This window comes from Solanum dulcamara, chromosome 12 (genome assembly GCF_947179165.1).
Source record: "Solanum dulcamara chromosome 12, daSolDulc1.2, whole genome shotgun sequence".
NCBI lineage: Eukaryota > Viridiplantae > Streptophyta > Magnoliopsida > Solanales > Solanaceae > Solanum > Solanum dulcamara.
Window position 1 is genome coordinate 10,080,282 of NC_077248.1, and position 9,199 is coordinate 10,089,480.

Here is a 9,199-nt window from a genome sequence, read left to right on the forward strand (position 1 = left end):
GAGACTACAAACTGTGAAGTTCATCGTGAAAAAATGAGTTACATAGTGTGTGATAAGGATGATTTTGCGCTAATCGAGATTAGAATCTCTACATCGGTTTGATAGGGTGGATGTATATCAGGAAGAGTTATTATAAGTCTAATACCGTGGTACTTGTGATTATTTGGTTAAGATTATGGGTTGTGTTACTTCTGCTATTGACCTTACCTACTGAAGGGTGATATCAATTTTGAGTGGAGACTAAAATACATTGATAATATATGACAGTTACGCAATGGATAGGAAGGTGTAGACTATCTAGGTATGATCTTTACCGTGGGTATGATGTATTTAGTGGTGGATCTATCAAATTTTTATGGTGTGGTACTATTGGTATACAAAAACAAATACATCGATTATCAAGTGTGATTACTAACTACTTAAGGAGTTAGCAGTTGTATCATCTTCTCATATGATGAGATTTGATGTTGCATTCACATTTGAAAAACAACCCAACTAGTTTGTTACTAGGAACGCTTGGGGTAAGCATTATTTATAAGAAAGATCTTAGTGGTGGATTTTGGGTATGATTAATACGTTTAGGTTGTGAAGTGTATCCCTAGAATTCTAACTGAGGACTTGTAACTTAACTGTAAACTCCAAGGGAGTGGATTGATATCAGAATGATAAGCTTATGGATAAAGAAAGTAGCTGTAATTATACTTGTGTGAATGCAATTAAGAATTTTAGTGAGGGTGCGCAAAAAATTGGCTTATTCCATTGGATTTTGTTGGTATAACTGGGTTTAAGGTGTCTTGTCGATTGAGAAGGTTTACTTCGAGATGATGGCAATGGTTATTGAGCATAATGGTAATAACAATTTGTGATGTATTATGATCAGGACACAACCATACTTTAAGGATTTTTGGTTAAATAAATTCGATATGATAATAATGACTTGTAGGTATCTAAATTTCTGGTTTTCTACTATTTGATGAGTGGCATAGTTGTATGGAGAGTCGTAGAATATGTTGATACACCGCTCTAATAGATTTGAAAGAATCTAAATCCATAAATAAAAATAATTAGTGGAATGTACTATAGCCTTCGAAACAAGGTGAGAATAATGATATTTTCTCTGGTTGTAAGGGCCGAATGTATCTTCAGAGAGAGTAGAGAATTAAATTTAGTGACACGTGGTTCTATTTATTTTGCTTTGTTTATGGTGGCAGTGTTATGTATTATTCATATGGGTTACCAATTATTGGATAAGATTTGAGAAATAACTCTATAGGCGTTTGACTCAAGTATGGTAATAAGTTCTTTTGTGGTTTCAAGTTTGGTAACTGGTATAATTAAATTTTAATGAAGGATACAATAAGATCAATGGAGAGGCGATCAATGATAGCTAAGATACGTGAATTCATAAAAGTCTTCAATATATGAGCTAATGTTGATAGATAATGGGATTGGATTACATGAATGGAATTCGAAATTCAAGCTGTTCATTTTAAGTCTACATTATGGCAGTAGATTTCGTCAAGGTATAGATTAGTAAGCTGAGAAATGATCGATCACATTAGAGCTTGAGCAATTGAAAATACTTGTGTAGAGTTTGGGTCTTACAGATTGTTACTTTTGATCATTAAAAGGCTTAAGAAAGGGCTTCACTTAAAATTTTGATTCAAAAGAATAAGGTTGGTAAATGAGTTAGCAAAAGGAATAAGAGTCTGATATATTAAACAATTCAAGGTATTTGAAATTTGCTTCATGGGAAGCATCTAAGAAATGATAAGAAATAAGACACTATGTGTAGATCCTTAGTTCAAAGTTGAAGATTGTACAAATTTTTGCCCTTGTGTTCAGATTTGACTATACAATGTTAATTGGTTCGACACATACTTATGAGGGATGTAACAATGACCTTTTTGAAGTTTTTTTTTTGGTTTGAATGACAAATAATGAGGTGTCGAAGATTATGTGTTTTATGTAAGGTTAGACTCTCAAATTATGGTAGGTGACTTATAGATGCACTACAAGATGGGATATAGTTCTTCATGGTTATTAAGGATATCGAATTGGGTTGATACTACTCTATTGATGGATTATACGAACTATTGTGATGCGTTACATAGGCACTAGAGGGTAAATAGAGGTTATGTGATCATATTATATAGGATTATTCAGGTGACCAAGAACTTCTCTAAGTTTTGGTATAGAGAACAGACTGGTTGATTGTGGGTAGCAAAAAAAGAATCAAAGTGATGGAGTCAGATGAATGAAAATGTTTGATATAAGCACTATGGGAGAAGTATCTTATGTTATTCGATCTTGATTTCGTATATTCTTATGTAACTACCTATTTTGTTTTGGACATGATTTGAAGTATGATTCGTTGCCTATGCCTACATGTGTTTCTACTTTAGTGGATGGATCCCTAGTGGTTGATCGGTGTACCGATCCTGCGATATCCTTTTGGTAGGATAGGATTCTTTTGCAAACTTGGTCATTTCAATTGTGATAGATTTGGTGTTGTTAGGGATTGTTGAAGTATAATAGTAATTTTACATGCACAATTCTTTTTATAAGAATTTATAGAAGAGCTACCATGGATATTTACAATTGTCCAACAGTCTTAAGATTTAACTCTCGTCGGGGTCTCGTTCTGGCTATGTATGGTAGAATGTGGGGGGGCCAATGGGTCTAGTGTTACCATTCTTAAGGGTTGTTTACAATCACAACTACTAATCTACCATTTTCGATAGTTTTATTAGAAGTTTTGTATGCTTGGGTGTATCGCTCGCTAGGAGGGTATTCAATCATTTCATTCTTTGGGTTAGATAAATCATAATCTCCAGTAATGAGTACCTAATGCCTAAAGATCAGATTTGTATAACTTAAGATCGTGGGAAGCTTTGGTAGTGAGAATGGAATCTTGACAAAACCTGTGATGATTTGCACATTATGAGTATATGGTGGTTGTTCAAGTTCACTTCTGGTTGTAGCCGGTATTAAGAACTTCATCGTAAGTATGTGAGAAAAGACTCGCCTTGGTGATTGTGCTATGATTCAATAGGTTTCGATTCAAATTGAATTCATGGGTTAGTTTATGGCTTGGTAATCACTCCTGATTTGTAAATCTACCAAGGTTTGATTCAAAAATTCAGTTCTTACTAGTTGATCTTGATGGAATGGTCTTAAGGAGGAGCTCACTTGGAGGGATGAACACCGACTCTAGAATATAATAACTCAAACTTTAGGTAACGTCGGCTATTCTTCCTTTTCCTTCTTTATGTTCGAGGACGAACATGATTTTTAGTGGTGGATAATGTAATGACCCGTTAGGTCATTTTGAGAACGAGTCTTCTTCCCTTCATAAAAAACTCATTCCGTACATTTAAATTGTAAATTTTAGACTATTCGATAACTTCATTTAATTAATTGATGGGTGATTTTAAATAATTAATTTAATTGATGGGCTAAAATGTTAATTTATTTAATATTCTATACCACTTTTTTTATATTTATTAAAATAGGTTAGTAGGGGTTGTAAATTTTAATACATAATTAGTTTGGAAAAGGAAAAAAAATAATAAAAGAAAAGATTTTTTTATATATAATATGATGGCCTAATGCCATCAGATATAAAGAAAACAAAAAGACAGAACAGCGGCGCAGCGAAAAAAAAGAAGAAGAAGAAAAATTGGGGGAAAAAATACGGAGGAAGAAAGAAAAGAAATGGAGAAAAGAAAAATAAAGGAGAAGAGAAAAATAGGGATTTTCATTCTAAAGCGTCAAGGTAATTATTCTCATCCTTTCCATTAAATTTTTATGTGATTATGAACATATTTTTAGGGTATATTGGTGGAGAAACAATATTGAAATAAGAAAATATGACCTTAGGGTTCTTTATATAAAATCTTGATTTGAGGGTCGTATAACGATCCATTTTAGCTGAAATTTGACATGTGAGTTTATTTTATCATGAGTGAACATAATCGGAAAGAAAATTTCAGATTTGACTTCAATGACATAGAATGAGTTAGTTCCTGAATTTTGATATATTAAAATAGATAATTAAATATTAGGTATATTATATTTTATGAATTACATTAAATTTATAATATTGGGGAAATTAAAACCTAACTCTAGGCTTAAAATTTGAAAATATGAGAGTTGACATGTTATTTGACGTCAACATTAAGAACTTGATTATAGATTTGGATAGGTTTTGGGTCTAGGCTAGACATATAATAATATGGGTGTTGTTAGTTTCAAAATCTTATTGTGGTTATTTATTTGACTAGATTACATTGATTTAGAGACCCAACGAAAAGGAAAGTCTCAAGTACCGGTGTAATTGCTTGATTAATTAAGGCAAATGAATTTCTAAACCTCAGTTTAAACTTATAGATACTTGTATTTCTATGTTATGTGTATTAGGAAGTAATGAGAATTAGACTAGATTATTGACTATATGATTGACCTTAAAAAAATGGAGATGAGGGTAGAAAATGGTGATCTAATGACATGTATTAGTGGAATTGATATGTTATGATTGTGGATTTATTTTGGACATGTGAAATGACTATGTTGATGTGAGATAGGAAAAAATATTGTTGTTGTCATATTATTATCGTGAATTATATGAACATGAATTGATTGCATTGGTTCTGACATATTGTGTTGAGATTAAAAATGATATGAAACAAAAGGGGTCGGGCCACACGCTCCGTGGCATGTATTATAAAATAAAGGGGTCGGGCCACACGCTCCGTGGCAGGTATTATGAAATAAAGGGGTCGGGCCACACTCTTCATGGCAGGATATATGGACAGAAATGTCCCCCATGGGTTCCGGACTGTGATTCAGCGGATGTATACCGATAGGACAGACATGCATCATTTCATTGCACTGCATTGCACCTTTTTGATATTTGTGACTTTGTGTTTACCCCCATATTGCTTTGTGTGCTGAACTTGACTTGGTATGATTCATTGATGAGACTATTGATGAGTATTTGTGGACTGTATTACTGTTGTTATTGTACAAGTGTAGAGTTAGGCTGATTTTATGCAGGTTGTAGTTAAGGAGGTTTGGTTGTGAGGACAGGAGTACTTGTATCTATTAAGCTTTGCTTAGTTTTAGCTATCCACTTGCTGAGTACCGTGTTGTTTGGTACTCACCCCTTGCTTCCACACTTGTGTAGGTTGTGAGCCCGGACCTGCTTGATCTTATACTGTTTTCCACTACAGCTGAGGTTATCAATTTCGAGTGTTGAGGTAGCTGTTACATCTATCTAGCGGACACCTCTTACTCTTTTATTATGTTTTAGTCCTACTCTAGAGACAAAGACATTGTGACTATATTTTCTTTCGTACTTCGGTAATATATTAGTGGCTTGTATACGTGACAACCAGTCTTGGGGGATTTTGGAGATTATTTATTTATTTTTGACTAAGTTAAACCTTGTTTTATCTCAATTACTTCTGCATTTAATTTCCATTGAGTTTTAGGATGACTTGTCTCGGTGGGTTGAGATGAGTGTCATCACACCCGAATTTGGGTCGTGACAGTAGCAACAATAGACTGTTTTGTAGATCAACATGATATAGCAATTCCTCCGTGTGTAAATAAATATTCTGTCTGAGATCGAATTTTATGTGGGTCTGATAAATAACCTACATCTGCATAACCAATAAGGTCTGCACAACCTTTATTAGTATAAAACAAACTTATATCAATAGTACCCTTTTAGGTATCGCAAAATATGCCTGATGTTGTTTCAATGCCTTCGCATTGAGGATGAACTATACTTTGCCAGTAAATTAATAAAAAATATTATATCAGGTCTGGTTGCATTAGCAAGATACATAAGTGCACCAATAGCACTGAAATATGTTACCTCAGGATCAAGAAGTTCTTCATCCTCTTGTGGAGGTCGAAATGAATCTTTTTCCACTTCAAGTGATCGAATAACCATTAGAGTACTTAATGGATGTGATTTGTCCATGTAAAATAGTTTTAAAATTTTCTCAGTGTAGGCAGATTGGTGAACAAAAACCCTATCTGCTAAATGTTCAATTTGCAGACCTAGACAAAGTTTTGTTTTTTCAAGTTCTTTCATCTCAAATTCTTTCATCTCAAATTCTTTCTTTAGATATGCAATCGCCTTTTGGACCTCTTCAGGGGTTCCATTGAGATTTATGTCATCAACATAAATGGCGAGTATAACAAACTCTGATTTTGTTTTCTTAATAAAAATACATAGACAAATGACATCATATATATATCCTTCATTTATCAAGTACGCGCTAAGGCGATTATACCACATACGCCCTAATTGTTTCAGATCGTATAATGATCTTTGCAGTTTCATTGAGTACATCTCCCGAGATTTAGTACATGCTTCAGACAATTTTAATCCTTCTGAAATTTTTATGTAAATTTTATTATCAAGTGAATCATAAAGGTAAGCTGTAACTACATCCATTAGATGTATTTCAAGATTTTTATATACAACTAAGCTGATGAGATATCGAAAAGTTATTCCATCCATAACAGGTGAATATGTTTCTTCATAGTTGACCTCGGGTCTTTGAGATAATCCTTGTGCAACAAGGTGTGCCTTGTATCTTACAATTTCATTTCTCTCATTTCATTTTCACACAAAAATCCATTTATAGCCAACTGGTTTTACACCTTCAGGGGTTTGGACTACAGGTCCAAAAACCTCATGTTTAGCAAGTGAGTCTAATTCTGATTGAATTGTCTTTTGCCATTTTGGTCAATCATATCTACGTCGACATTATTTGATGAAATTAGGCTCAAATATTTCATTATCTTGTATGAGGTTAATTGCAACATTATATGCAAAAATATTATCCACCGTAATTTTTGATCGATCTAAATGTATCTCATCACTGGTAGAACTTATTGAAAGTTCTTCATTCACTTGAGTCTCGGTTCACTGATTTCTTTAGGAATATCAGGATTACTCAAATCTTGACCTTCTTGAGGAGGTTCTGTTGTAGTATCATCTCTATTATTCCTCACGCTTCTTTTTCTAGGATTTTTATCCTTTGAACCCAATGGTCTACCACGCTTCAGGAGTGCTTGGAATTTAGAAGCTATGATACTAGTAGATGGTCCTTTTGGGACATCAATTCGGATAGGCACATTCACTGTAGGGATATGTGACTTAGTTATCCATTTCAAATTAGTAATTACATCTGGCATTTGATTTGCAATTTTTTATAAGTGGATGATCTTCTGGACCTCCTGCTCACATGTGCGGGTGCGTGGATCAAAATGACATAGTAGCAATTTCTTTTGTGGGTTCCTTTTTCTCTTCTCCTAATGGCGAAAAAGTTATTTCATCAAACCGACAATCTGCAAATCGAGCAGTGAATAAGTCTTCAGTCAATGCTTATGGAAGCACGACCAACTTTAGGTGGTCATATCTTTCTTTTAAATTTTTCCATAGTTTAAGAGGGTCTTTTAATATGAGATATTGTAATTTTAACTCCTCGTCAAGATGGTGGCGGAGAAATACCATGGATTTGACACGATCTTGACTAGATGTCGTAGTGTCATCTTTGATGGTGTCTGCCAGACCCATCGATTATAGATGTATTTCGGCATCTAGTGCTAATGATGAGTAGGTTTTTCAGATATGTCAAGAGAAACAAATTTAAGTTTAGAAATATTAGACATTTTAAGAAAATAAAATTCTTACCCATTTTGTTACCTTCTTAAAAAAATAACTCAAAGTGATGGAGGCTCGTGCTGATAACCTGTTATGAAATAAACTAACTCAGTAAATTAATTAAAAAGAGATATATAGTGAGAGATAGAGAGATTGAGAGGACATGAAAGTATTGCGTGTGTTCTCTGTCTCTTCTTACATTTCGTAAAATTTTGCCTATTATATAGGTACAAGAAGAAGAGAGCAATTTGCCCAAATTGTTAAATTGTCACGTGGGTAGGTCCCACTTGAAAAAAGACATTCAATAATATAATAGTAGAAGTCAACTTCTTCCCCCTAGATGTTTCCTCAACTATTTGCATCCACCATAATTTCATATGCTCTTTACATACATCCCATCCCCTCCACCTTTCTCTCTTTTTCTCACCCTCTCTAACTATTCTTTTGCTTTTTCTTCTTTTTTTCAAGTCCCAAATATTCCGATGAAGTTCCATTTATTCTGAAGAAAAAAAACGGAATTGGCTTTTCTCCGGTAAAAAAATGTTTTCGTTTTTTTTTGTAATTGTGATAAATGTTTATTAATCGGAAGGAAATGAGGATTTAGCTTGGGTGGACAATAATGGTGTACTGTCAATGTCGGTGAAAAGGATAAGATTAGATGGAGAAGAATAAAGGAGTGGGACGATGGTTTATTTGTGTGGTTGGCGTGGGCGCTAGCGCCAGCGAAAAGGGAAAATAGGCTCACACGGAGAAGAAGACTGAAGGAGGGGGCATTAATTAAAAAAATTAATTTTTATTTTTTAAAAATTCTTTTTGGATTATTTAAATAGAGTTTTTAAAAAATTAGATCCAATGGCCACATGTCATCATTTCCTTGATACATCTTCTATGTTTTTGCTTTTGAGAAACACGCAATTTTGTTTTTCAATTGATTATCATTTTATGTCTAATAGGTATAAATTTTTTAAAGTTAAAATGTTCAATACGTACAAATTTAAATTGAGATGCCTAAATGAAATAGGTAAATAACTTTAAGAAACCGTATATTAATTAAGCCTTAAAAATAATAATATTTGAATTTATGACATAAATATTGTAGGAACTATGTTATGCCCTAGCTATACCTTATAAAAGGTAGTTGGAAGGCTGTGCCTAGTGGCCATTGACATGGAGATGTCTGATGGTTACTTTGTTCCTGGCTTGCCAGTACCTCTCACTTTTCTTTCATTAAAGCACAAGTTATGCCTTATAAAAGGTAGTTGGAAGGTAGTGGCCATTGAAATGGACATGTCTGATGGTCACTTTGTTCCTCACTTGACAGCACCCCCACTTTTTTTTTTCCGTTAAAGTACAAGTTATGCCCATTCAACTGTCTTTATAAGGTATAACTTATGCTGAAAAATTAGTGTACTTATTCGCGTTTCGCATGGTCATGAAAAAAATTGGTATATAATAAATAAATCCTTGCTAATTAAGCACCTTTTTCATGATTTTTAATATCCAACACAATTT